The sequence below is a fragment of the Ceratosolen solmsi genome, unplaced genomic scaffold (genome assembly GCF_000503995.2).
Source record: "Ceratosolen solmsi marchali unplaced genomic scaffold, CerSol_1.0 scaffold10, whole genome shotgun sequence".
In the NCBI taxonomy this organism is placed as follows: domain Eukaryota; kingdom Metazoa; phylum Arthropoda; class Insecta; order Hymenoptera; family Agaonidae; genus Ceratosolen; species Ceratosolen solmsi.
In genome coordinates, this window is record NW_011948412.1 from 23382819 (window position 1) to 23397821 (window position 15003).

Here is a 15003-nt window from a genome sequence, read left to right on the forward strand (position 1 = left end):
CTATGTCAAGAGTATGTCAAGAGATTTACGACCTAATACCATATACTAACGCCACGTAGAAACTACCACCGAGCTACAAGATATTACAGATTCTCAACAGTATCTTAGAATCATTATTACTATGTAGTTTGTAAATTAAAAGGCAATAAACGGCACGATAAGCAAATGTATGTAATTATTGAATAAATGTGCTATCCCTTCCAATTGCCCGCAATTTTCCCACCGAACATTCTGGGAGCATAGTCTAATTCTAAACACATATACTACATATAGAAGACAGACTTTTGTCTCAAAACTATTTTAAATATTATCATTATGTATGATGTATTTATATTACGTGAGCCTTAAATTATCTGTTATACAAAAAAAAACTATAAATTTTAATTTTGACAATTCAGGTTTAAGTAATTTTTATTTTTATACAATATTGGTTAATAAGAACGAATATAATTTTGGATTATTATCGATTCTATTTAATTCCCTTAGATTTATATATTGAAAATACCTTTATTGCACTTAGAATTTCAGAAATATATATATAATTTTTATAATGATCTATTATAATTAAATATTTCAGGCTTAGTGTTTTTAAGCAATTTCAGAAAGATTTTGGACATGTAGAAAGTATTTAACTGAATGTACTATATATTATTTTTTTTATTGCTTACTCCGAAAATCACATGAAAAACAATTAAAATGTTAATTTTATTTTTTTAGGTTGATTATATATTAATTCGTAATTGTAATAAAATAAAATTTATGATATTATTCATTTATAATGCCATAATAAATAAAAAATGACAATTATTATACAAAAATTTATAATTAGTATTTTTATATTTAATTTTTTATTTAATTGAATCTAAAGACCAAAAAAGCTTATTAGCTTATTAGAAATTATAGATGATCAATATATGTAATATCGATATATAAACTGAAACAATAGAAGAACTTCTTTAATATAATCTATTATTTAAATAAATGAATTAGAATAACAAAGTCATTAAAGTTAATTATGGCGGTCATTGATAAAAGTATATTACATTTATCAAATAGCTGTAAGATTCACTTCATTATTCCTACAAAACCAATATACACTTAGTATTTAATATTAAACAATAATAGTGGCTTAATAATTTAAAATATTTAAATAATACGATTCACATATTATAAATAAGTAAATATGCATTATCCGATATTGATTCTTTTGTTTTTTTTATATTGTACAGCATTGAGTGCAGGTACTGTAATTTTATGGAGAACTTTGTAATGAAAATTCAATCGTTTATTCAATTATTTGGAATTTTTTAGGATTAATAGAGCTTACATTTACAAAAGAACATTGCTTACATTGTTGTAAAGGTAAATATATTAAATAATATATTAAAATTTTATAAATAATAAGGTTTAAAATTATTCTTATTATTCTTTTATAAGTCTTTTGAAAGACTATCAAATAAATGTAAAATATAAATATATACATGGAACGAAAACGTACAATTTATATTCCAAAAAATTGTTGTTATTTTTAAAGTAACAAAAAAAAAGAATTTATTTTTATTTTGAAAATAACTAATATACGTAAACTAATATTCAAATACTATTCCGTAAATATATGGAGTAAATAAATCAAAATTTATATTTCACTATAATCGTTGCACAAGCAACATATTGGAATAATTTATTTAAAGAAAACATAATTTTACATATTATTAAAAATGATATGTTTGTATAAATCACAAATAAAGTGCACATAAGAGGAAAAATATCTACGATTAAAATGAAAACTGAATAAGGAATAAAAAATATGCTGTATATATATTTATTTTTTTCTAATAATTTGTATTTATATTTAAATCAAGGTGTGTATACAAAGATTCAAGCCAAATGTAGGAATTTATGTACAAAAAAGTATACAGGTAAATAACATAAAAATAAGCAATGATCATATATTTAAAGAATATATTAAAATATTTCTAGTGTATATAATAATTTCGATTTTAATTTATTAATTATATGAAAAATTTAAAAAAAATCTGGTGTAATATTACTTTAAAATATTGAATTATCAACCATATGCGATAACATTTTATGCAAATGATGACTAATGTAATCTAAAAAATTGTAAATTTAAAATCATTAATAATTATTATTTTCTACGTTATTTATCCGATAATTCCGCATAATATTTAGAAATGTCTATTGAAGAATTTGCGAAAATCACAAGTATAGTTTCTACATTCTTACATGTTCTTATCATTCATATTGTAATATTTATTTTAATATTGTATAGTTCCCAATATATATGAAACGAAGAAAGATTGCCTTATTGGTTGTAAAGGTAAATATGAAGTTTTCGTTGTTCATAAAATTATTAAAAATTACATGTTATGACTAATAAGTAGCTTTAACACAAAATTATATTAACTATATAAAAAGAAATAAATCTTTTATTTATAAATAATTATTTTGATCAATATAGAAAAAGAATAAAATAATAAATATATATATAATAAGAAATTATTTAAGAAATGAGTACTAAATTACTGAACAAAATAAGAAAACTATATTGCGGTATTTTCAACCCGTAAATTGAAATGCAATAAGTATCAGATCCTTGAAACATTAACCCCAATGATTATTACATACAAATTTAAATTAAAACAACGTTAAAACATAATATTATTATTAAATCTCAAATATTGCGACATAATCAATCTTGAGCGATAAAAAGATGATAAGCAATTTTATATTTATGAAATACAGATGTTATCCTTGCCTGCAGAGAAGGATGTCTAGTTGCATGTAAAGATATGTTTAATCCAAGTATGTGAAATTATTCAAATAATGTATAGATTTTTTTCTTTTTATATATAACTATATTAAATATATATAAAATACTACTTTTAGGGAAAACCACAAAAACTGGAATTTCAGAGACAGGTTTAGATTTAACATTAAAGCTTGGAAGCAATTAAAACTGTCCATTGATAATCAAAATTGAAAAATAATATCTTTTCCGATGAATGCCAAAGATTGAATGATTTATTGTATAATTTCAACGGACGTTTTGTATAAAACAAATATTTAACATTATTATGAACTTTATAAAAGGCAACATTTATGAAAACGTAACAAATGAGTTTATTGTATAGAATCATACATGTATTTTTTAGTAAAAGAAATTTTAAAATACAAATAAAGATTTTATTTAGTCCCAGCTGTGAGAAAATAAATTTCTGTAACATATTTCATGAATATTCATATAATCATCACGTAATAGCGTATATATACGTATCATCAATCATCAGATCAATTTTCACTTTACTGACTACTTTCATACATATTATTGTCATTAATACAATAATTAGTTTATTATAAGTTTACAAAATTTGTATTCACATCTGAATAATGCGGTTTAAAAACATTAGAATGTCTATTTTATGTAAATCTTAATTCATCGATTTTATTGAAGTTAAAGGCAATCCCACAGCCCACTTATTAATAACTTAGATAAGTTACCTTAATTCTGCAATGTATTATAAAATCTTATTTACAATAATAGAAATTTATAAATGAATTTAAATTGATCAAAATATTCATTATTTGTGTTTAAATTTTCTTTGATATTGTGAGAAGCCTAGTAGTACCTAATTCAAAGTTAAATAATAGAGAGTGATCGAGAAGCTAGTGTACCTGATAAAATATACATGCGGCTACTGGAAACATCGAATCATTGATATTAAACTCCATGATATTCTTTCAATTTTACAAACTTAAATGTACAAATTTAATTCTTACATAAGAGGTAAACGTAAATATACAGAAGATAAGTAAATTGAAGACTATTGAAACTATAATGTATTAATAATATATTTGATAAAAACAAAATATAAAATATCTTTTAAAATAATTTTAAGATTTAAATAACGTGTAATAAAAACATATATATAGTAATATGAAATCATTAAAAACAAAAAATACAAAAAGATATATATTACGAATTAACCTATACTTCTATAATATTAATTTTAAATAGTTTTAATATTAATTTAATGAGAAAAATTTTATTGAAGATTAACTGATTTTATTATGTAATGATAAATTATTTCTTTTAAGATTTAATGTCGAGTTTTTTTTATCACCTACAGACAGCGAGAACAATTAACTTTTTATTCGAGAAAACTAATCAGCACATACCTATATGGAAACGCTTTAGAATTTTCCATAGCTTTTTATTAAAAATATTTAAATAATATTTTTAATGTAAAATCACCAATAATAAATAAATCATAAATGTTCAACATGACAGTTCTGATATAAATAAGCTATACTTATTCAATCAATTCATGTAATTGTATGTCATATACTTAAAAAATCAATTATTTATAAAAAAATTACAATTATTCTTTAAACAGTATGTATAAATGAACAATATATTAGAACATTGTAACATTTCAAATTTGCATAAGATTGATAAGAATGATAAAAGAAGTACAAAAGAATTTATTGTATAATATACAGATCAGTGATAGCATTACGAAATTCACATGTTAGAATAATTAATATATCGTGATTTATTGTATAAAAAATGCAATATTAAAACCGTAGTAGAATTCGTTTAATCTCTCTTAGTATTTAAAAATCAAATTTCAATAACAAAATCATTAAAGTAAATTATAGTGATAATTCTAATATTATATATAACATACATATTACAAATACTAATAAATAGGCTATATTGAATATTTTATTATTATAACATATATATATTACCCAGCATTAACATATTATAAGGATCATAATCTATTGACAAATAATAAAAATATTAAAAAATTTACATTAAATAACATGCATTATTCATTATTACTTGCGTTATTATCAATATTTTGCATAGTATTTACTACAGGTAACTTTTTATTTTTATAAAAAAATTGATTACCAACTGTTAATTATTTATTCATTTCGTATTTTGTAGGTTTGAAAGAACTTACATATACAAGACAGCAATGTCTAGACTGTTGTAATGGTAAAATTTATATTTTATAAATTTAAAATATTTAGAAAGTTTGCATTTGTTTTAAGAAATAAAATAAAATCCTATACATATCATGAGTTTGGATAAATGTTACATTATTATTAGCATTTTTTCATAAAAATTTGAAGGTACAAATATAGAAATTTGAATTGATATGTGCTAGATTTACATAAAACTCTATAATAATCTCATTAATTATATTATAAAAAACATTATTTATGACTATAGTGAAAAATAAAATAATTTATATTTACTTTCATTATTATTAAATATATATAAAAGTGAACTTTAACAAAAACGTATAATCATAAGTATATTACAATATAAGAGTTCTATAAATTGGAATATGCTTTATATTTAAATCTTACCTAACATTTAATTATATTGATTAATTAATGAAAAAAATTAAATTAATTAATTTATAAAATCTAAAATATGTAGATGAAAAAATGTGCCTTATAATCTATTCCGAAAAAATGTCTATAAAACTCTTAAACATAATTTGTTGTATAGAAGAAAATATGCAAAAATTTCATAGACGTTATGCAATAATTTGTTTATATTTTTGTTTTTTTTCTGATAATATACTTTTACATTTAAATTAAGGTGTTTCTAGCATGCATAGATACAGGTGCAAAAACTTATGCATGACAAAGTATTCAAGTAAGTAAAATAGTAGAACTAAATAGATGGATATTTGAATCGTTTCTTATGCAAAATATATTAATATAGCTATCTTGTAGAAAATAATTTAAATTGTATTTTATTTCATAAATAAAAAAAATAATAAAATGTGTATATCGTATTATTCTGATATAATGAATAGCCATTGTGCACTAACGTTTTATGCGACAGGTAACTGATGTAATTTAAGAATTTGTACATAGAAAATCATAAATCATTATTCTTTTCTACATTTTATTCGATAATTAAAATTAAAATCGAACGAAGAATAAAGTAATAGCTAAATAATTTGAATTTGTAAGTTTTATCGTATTTTAATACAACTTTATGAACACAATACAATTAATTTTATTTTCAGAAAATAAAAGACGTTTGAATTTGATGAATTCATTCAATCCTTCGAAATGCAATACAAATTCCGTATAATGTCTAGAAAAGACTATTAAAAACTTCGAAAACCACAATTAAAATCATTCATTTTTTAAAGTACATTATATTAAATTTATTGTATTTTTTCTTGCTTATGAAACTATTTATATATATTTTCTGTTATATAGTCCCTAATATGTATAATTCGAGGAGTTCATGCATTACGGGTTGCAAGGGTAAATACTATATTTTAATATTTGATAATAAGAAAAATTACAAGTTATGACTAATCAGAAGCTTCTACACAAAGATATATTAGCGAAATAACAAGAAATAAAACTTTTATTTATAAAATAATTATTCTGATCAATATTGAAAATGGATAAAATATAAAATATATATACAAAAGATATCATTCACGAAATCAAGACAAAATTACCAATGAAATACAAAAACTATATTAGGGTCCTTTGAATCCACAATATAATATGGAATAATCATTAGATTATTGAGTTATTATGGAATTTACGTATTATGCTTATGTATCATAAGATACAATGATAAGCGGAAATTAGTCTAAGCATTAATTTATAAGATTTGGACAATACATTAATAATTTACAATAATGACATAAATTTTCCAATACATTTAAGAATTAGATATAAGAATATTTAAAAACACAGTAGTATTATAAAATATGTGTTTATAAAACAAATTTTTTTATATATACATAAAATAAACGAGAAAAACTGTGAAATAATTCATTGTTAAGCTCATAAATGGGATATAGTAATTATATTTTATGATTTTAGATATTATGATAGATTGCCGAGAAGGATGTATCGAAGCTTGTAAAGAGATGTTTGAAAAATGTATGTTAAATTATTCTTATTAGAGTTTATTAAAATTTATTAATTTCTGTTAAATGCCATGAGTCTAAAAATTATATTTTTAGATGAAACTCCTAAAGGACGAATGAAAACTAGTAAATCTAAATTATCTTCGGTATCTCAAAACAACAAAGAATTGTCTTTGAATAATTAATCAAAATTGAAAAATAATATCTTTTCCGATGAATGCCAAAGATTGAATGATTTATTGTATAATTTCAACGGACGTTTTGTATAAAACAAATATTTAACATTATTATGAACTTTATAAAAGGCAACATTTATGAAAACGTAACAAATGAGTTTATTGTATAGAATCATACATGTATTTTTTAGTAAAAGAAATTTTAAAATACAAATAAAGATTTTATTTAGTCCCAGCTGTGAGAAAATAAATTTCTGTAACATATTTCATGAATATTCATATAATCATCACGTAATAGCGTATATATACGTATCATCAATCATCAGATCAATTTTCACTTTACTGACTACTTTCATACATATTATTGTCATTAATACAATAATTAGTTTATTATAAGTTTACAAAATTTGTATTCACATCTGAATAATGCGGTTTAAAAACATTAGAATGTCTATTTTATGTAAATCTTAATTCATCGATTTTATTGAAGTTAAAGGCAATCCCACAGCCCACTTATTAATAACTTAGATAAGTTACCTTAATTCTGCAATGTATTATAAAATCTTATTTACAATAATAGAAATTTATAAATGAATTTAAATTGATCAAAATATTCATTATTTGTGTTTAAATTTTCTTTGATATTGTGAGAAGCCTAGTAGTACCTAATTCAAAGTTAAATAATAGAGAGTGATCGAGAAGCTAGTGTACCTGATAAAATATACATGCGGCTACTGGAAACATCGAATCATTGATATTAAACTCCATGATATTCTTTCAATTTTACAAACTTAAATGTACAAATTTAATTCTTACATAAGAGGTAAACGTAAATATACAGAAGATAAGTAAATTGAAGACTATTGAAACTATAATGTATTAATAATATATTTGATAAAAACAAAATATAAAATATCTTTTAAAATAATTTTAAGATTTAAATAACGTGTAATAAAAACATATATATAGTAATATGAAATCATTAAAAACAAAAAATACAAAAAGATATATATTACGAATTAACCTATACTTCTATAATATTAATTTTAAATAGTTTTAATATTAATTTAATGAGAAAAATTTTATTGAAGATTAACTGATTTTATTATGTAATGATAAATTATTTCTTTTAAGATTTAATGTCGAGTTTTTTTTATCACCTACAGACAGCGAGAACAATTAACTTTTTATTCGAGAAAACTAATCAGCACATACCTATATGGAAACGCTTTAGAATTTTCCATAGCTTTTTATTAAAAATATTTAAATAATATTTTTAATGTAAAATCACCAATAATAAATAAATCATAAATGTTCAACATGACAGTTCTGATATAAATAAGCTATACTTATTCAATCAATTCATGTAATTGTATGTCATATACTTAAAAAATCAATTATTTATAAAAAAATTACAATTATTCTTTAAACAGTATGTATAAATGAACAATATATTAGAACATTGTAACATTTCAAATTTGCATAAGATTGATAAGAATGATAAAAGAAGTACAAAAGAATTTATTGTATAATATACAGATCAGTGATAGCATTACGAAATTCACATGTTAGAATAATTAATATATCGTGATTTATTGTATAAAAAATGCAATATTAAAACCGTAGTAGAATTCGTTTAATCTCTCTTAGTATTTAAAAATCAAATTTCAATAACAAAATCATTAAAGTAAATTATAGTGATAATTCTAATATTATATATAACATACATATTACAAATACTAATAAATAGGCTATATTGAATATTTTATTATTATAACATATATATATTACCCAGCATTAACATATTATAAGGATCATAATCTATTGACAAATAATAAAAATATTAAAAAATTTACATTAAATAACATGCATTATTCATTATTACTTGCGTTATTATCAATATTTTGCATAGTATTTACTACAGGTAACTTTTTATTTTTATAAAAAAATTGATTACCAACTGTTAATTATTTATTCATTTCGTATTTTGTAGGTTTGAAAGAACTTACATATACTAAAGAGCAATGCCTAGACTGTTGTAGTGGTAAAATTTATATTTTTTTATTTTATTATGCTTACAAAATAAATGAATGTATGAAATAATAATATAAAAATTTATTTAGAAGAATGTATATAAGTATATAAATTATATGTATATTATTTAAATTGTATATATTTTCTTTTTCACGGTATGATGAAAATATAGGAATCATAATTCTTTTAAATCAAATAAGTCATTATTTTTTCAGTGCTTAATAAAACTCATTTTTCCTTTTGAATCTTAATTTTACAAAAAGTTTATGTATATGATCTATCGTGTTCTAAACAAATTGTATGAATTATGGGAAAGTACACGAAATTTATTCACTGTTCAAATTAAATGGAAAATATTCGAAATTGGGGAGTAAATAATTAAAAATATAATTATTAATGGTTCTATTTTATTTATATTAAGTCTTTGAGAAGGAAGAAAGGCAAAGATGCAAAATGTTATGCTACAAAAAATATCTATGTAAGTAAAATGAAATTCTTAAAAAAAAAAGTTAATACGTTTCTCTTATATATAATATAAAAATATTATATAATTGTAATATAATTTACATTTTTTGTTATTATTAACATAAAATATTGTAGAAATATACCAATTCTTCAATGACATAAGCATATTATAAATTTGTATATATAAAGTTATAAATAGTTGTTTTTATAAATATGCTATTGATCATTTATAATTCATATATTGAACACATAAACTAATTGCTTATAAATAATATAGATGAAGATTTAGTCATATTATATTAAGAAAGTGTTCTTGACTATCGATTTAAAAATGATAAATTTATAAACACAATTAAAATATTTTATTCTTTAGCATATTATGAGGTTTTCAATTTTTTACTGTATATAATACATTTTCAATTATACATTTTTAATGAAATAATATTTATTTAATACTATTATTGTGTAATTTAATTTGTTGATTGCTACATGTACGGTTCTATTAAGTTTTAAAATATAAACTTGGTAATATTCTTGTTTAATTATTCATATTTTTTTATATATAGCCCCTAATATGTATGGATCAAGAGGTAAATGCGTTTTTGGTTGCAAGGGTAAGATATTTGCTTTAAAGTATTGCCATCTCTATCAACCATTATATATTTTGACTATTATAGAATTTTAATATACAGTTCAATCAAATAATTCCTCAAATTTTTTATTTTTGCATAGTGACAATTCAAAATTAAATTTTTTGTTAATCAAATCATCATTTATACTTTCATTAATAATTGTAATATTTACGTATAATTTATCATACATAGAAGTAAGAATTAAATGATAGAAAATGTAAATGTGATTTTAGTGCTCATTAGCGTTCATAATGCCAAAATTCGCTTTGCTGATTTTTTAAGTCATATTCTATTATATTTAATATATTACATTTAAAAGTATATACCTTATATATAGAAAATATAGAATATATATCATACCGTATCCATAAGATATATATATATATATATATATATATATATAAATATAAAATTTAGAAAATCTATTTATTATATTGATATTATACTAAGATAAAATAACAAGTGAATAGAGGAGTTTCGACGGGCATCTAAAAACTTCTAAAACAATATGACTTTTATATCTTTACTTAATATTGTAAAATAAGAATATTTTATACTATAACACTATTTTCTAATATATTGAAATAAATGTCTTGTATTATTATGTATAATTAATTTTTAAATACTAAATAATAACTATATAATTGTGATAAAAATTTTTAGAAAAAATGCTTTTTTTAAACAAAATACTTTGATACTTATTGAATTATATTTTCATTCATTCTATGAAAAAACAATTGTAGATTATTGAAAATGTATGAATAGTAAAAATAGAACTATGATTTTGCAAAAGTATTAATTACTTTATGTTTTATGAAATTTAGATCTTGTTCCACAATGTAGAGATGAGTGTATTGATGCTTGTAAAAAGATGTTTGTAAAACGTAAGATGGAATCATTTAATAAATACTTTAACATATTCATTCTTATTAATAACTATATGAATATAAATACAAAAACAATTAATGTTTTAGGATTGCTTAATCAGAGAACAACTCTAATGGATTTGACATTAAGACTTTGAATAAGTTAAAGACGGCAATAAGATAAATAATGAATGTAGAAGAATAAATTTCGTTTAGATTTATGTTTTCCTTTAGATTTTGATACAATGCATTCAAATATGTTTTTGTATTGTAAATTACAACTAAAACAATAGTAAAAGTTTCTAATTGTACTTGGTAACATAAAAGAAAACATTTATAAATACGGAAACATTAAATTTACTTTATTGAATTAAATATTTTATAAAAAAAGAAAAATTTAAAAATACCTATTAAGCTTTTATTGATTTTTCAGCGAAAAACGAAATTCCTATCGTATGTTTAGTCGATGTCATGATTAAAACATTATCAAAAGTATGTCATTACATATAATCAGACAATGCATTTACTCCCACTTCAATTACTAATTTGAATAAGCATTGCCATTAATAAGTTGTTTATTTAAGTACCAAGCTGTAAATCTTCGATTGTGTTATTTTTTTTTTTCATCTAATCTTCACTAGAAAAACTTATTTCATCCAATATGCTACAGTATATATACTTGATCCAAAAACCTAAGCAATACAATATATTGTATATTCTTTATTCGTAATTCATTTATGGATACTTAATTAAGGTATTCATATATCTTGTATATCAACTATTTACACATACGTTTCTACTTTAAAAACTTAAATTTTCATGAATCCGATCTATGAATCGACGACTTAAACTGTTATTGTACGTAAATAATTTCATTCATTTTGATAAAAATAATTTTAATTTTAACAAATTCAAATTAATTATCACACACGTTTAAATATTGCAGAAATATTATATTTTTCATAGACAGATTTTTTTTTAAACTGAGAATTTAACAATCAATTTATGTGTTCTGAATATCAGCTCTTGAAAATAATATTAGCACGAACCTGTCTTTCAGTTGCAGCAATTGAATTTATGTTTTCCGATACGATGGGTGGTGCAAATCGAAAATAGAAGCAGCAATTATTGCTAAATAGTAACGATGAATTATAAAAGTCTTTTACATTATAATTGATACCAAATTCATCCGTTTCTTGACAAATTTCTGGAAGTTCAAATCGTGTGCTAGTCGATTAACAAACCGATTTTTATAAAATCTTCTACTACCTATAATTCAATATACTAAACTGCCTTTCCCTTATTTTATTTACCGTTCGCTATTTACCTTTCTATCACTTTTTTGATTCTTACTATAACATAAACTGTGAAATATAAAATCTCAAAACACTATATATATATGGAATATTATTTCTCTTATTTTTATAATTTTTAGGTAGAATGGAGTGCTCTTAAGAGAGACCACCACAAGGAAGAGGCGCTGTCTTACAAGGGATACCGCGGAGAGTGGATCCTTTCTCTTACCGGAGACGTCGCAGAAGACGGGCTGTCTTAACAGAAGCCATGGAAGAGGCACTTTCTCTTACGCTAGACGCCGCGGAGGACGAACGTGCTCACTCACTCAAGCTGGAGTAGTCAAGGAAGATGGAACCCCCCTGGGCAAAGTCGTCAGTCAAGTCACTTAGTGCCACCGTATAGTAACTTAAGGTGCCATAGCCAACTATCACTCACCAGAGGTGACTTCAAAAATCCAGTGCCAACGCGTATTTCCTCCGCAGAGGCGCTAAAGAAGGTACACACAACAGTTTCATATAACTACTCAAGTAGAGTCGTATACATAGTGCCCAAGGGCACGAAGCTGTTTCAAGACGATAAGGATCCAGTGTCAACGCGTACTTTTGCAAGACCACAATCAAGCTAACACCACGTGGCACTACACGAAAAAGTTACAAGAAATTTACGACGTTTTACTTCTCACTGTAATGTATGCTAACACCACGTGGTAATCACCACGGAACTGCAAGATCTCAACGATTATCATCATCAATATAGTATCATTATAGTGTAGTTGTAATTTAAACGCAATAAACCGCAAGAAAAGCAGATGTCTTAAATATTGAATTGAAACGCTAACCCTCCCACCCTTATCGACACTTTTCTCCCACCAGTAAACTGGTGGACTTAGTCTAATTCTAAACAAATACATTAGATATAATAAATGGTAGAAAATTGTTTTTTGAATATCAAATAGAAAAAACAAATATTATGTTAGAATAATATTAGAAGAGGTACAAGACACATTATATTAATATTATAAAATGAGCTGGACATATATTCAGGTATAATCAAATTTAATACTAACAATTACTTCATCAAATTTAATGCTAACGATTACTTTAATTATATTAGTACATAATTTAAAAAAAATTTAAATACGGAGAAGAATTATCAAATTATTAAATAATTTATTGTTTACAAAGTAAATACAGAAAATACCAATAAAATGTATATACAGAAATGTTTTAAAATAGAAATAATCATTTTCTAGGCATGTCTTACTTTTATCAACTTTTCATTCATCAACAAAAACTAAGAAATTTATTTTAAATTTTTATTTCTTCAAATGCCGTCAATAAATAAACTTTTAATTTAAATATATTGTATAAATATATATTATATAATATATTTTGTATTTATAATATATATTGTAATCTATTAATTATTTAAATTAATATAATGTATACATGGATATTTTATATTTTAATTATTATTATATGAAGAACATACTTTAATATACAATATTATTTGTCACAATAAATATGTTATTAATTATTTGGATTCATATGCCAATTACCTCCAAGCCGTAAGGTTAAAACTATTTTTGTTGTTTTTTCTGTTATTGGTAAAAGTATTAATGCTGAAATAAATAAACAATATTTACATTATTTTGTATTAATTATGGCGCAAGTTCATAAACATATTATGTTATTATAAAAAATCTTACATTTAAACATATCAGCACAAGCAGTTAGACAACCTTCCCTGCATACTATCTGTTCGAAATTGGAGCATTTATTCGAGGTCATCGCTTTCCTCGGAAAGTTTATATTTTCTCACGTCGAATTACCGGCAAAAGCTGGAATTCTCGAATGTTCTACAAGACTGCTTAGCCTTTCGCGTAGCAATGTCGATTGAATTCTTGAATCTTGCAATGGTTTGCTTTCGCCGAATTCTCGATAGCCAAAAGCTTGGATTCTCGCTAGTGTTAGTTGCCGCGCTGATACTTAAGGAAGCGCGCGTCAAGACTCCACGTAGTTAACATAAAGCAGTCATTCAGTATGTAGTGTCGGCTGGTACGCAGTGGTCATTCAATGCACAGTGTCAGTTATTTCTTATAATCAGTTACTCGTCCTAACCAGTCAACTATACCCGAAGTAGAAAGCCAAGCAACACACGCTCTCTCAGTGAATCGATTGCAAGGAAGGCTTGCTCACTTCTTTAATGCGCACGGTTACAACAAGTCAAGGGCTGACTGCCGTTCTAGAAAATAGTCGACTACACAAAGCATAGTATCTGACCCTTCTACACTCGAAGGTATATCATTTGTCTTTATTTAGAATAACTAGCACACAGATATTCCCATATCCTCTTACGAGTATGGCCGACTCTTCATGCCAACTTCCACACAGACATTCATATACTCCCCTTATGAATATAGTAGATTCTCTCTGCTAATCACTGCTGACTACCACTATCGCCTTTCCATGCTCACCTTATGTGAAATTATGTTTCCTGGCAGTAAGTTAAATTATTTAGAATAAAATATTGTTAAAATGATTTTAATTTTCTATCTAGGTATTTCAATATTAAAAAAAAAAAA

General features: G+C 23.1%; 1 long non-coding RNA gene across 1 annotated transcript; it reads left to right on the forward strand.

Annotated features, from left to right (window-relative positions):
• Positions 1–1203: 1203 nt before the first annotated feature.
• LOC105362592 (uncharacterized) lies at positions 1204–2827 on the forward strand. Its single transcript, XR_912898.1, has 5 exons — positions 1204–1241; positions 1312–1362; positions 1863–1919; positions 2294–2341; positions 2767–2827. It is a non-coding gene; the product is annotated as an uncharacterized LOC105362592 (long non-coding RNA).
• Positions 2828–15003: the final 12176 nt, after the last annotated feature.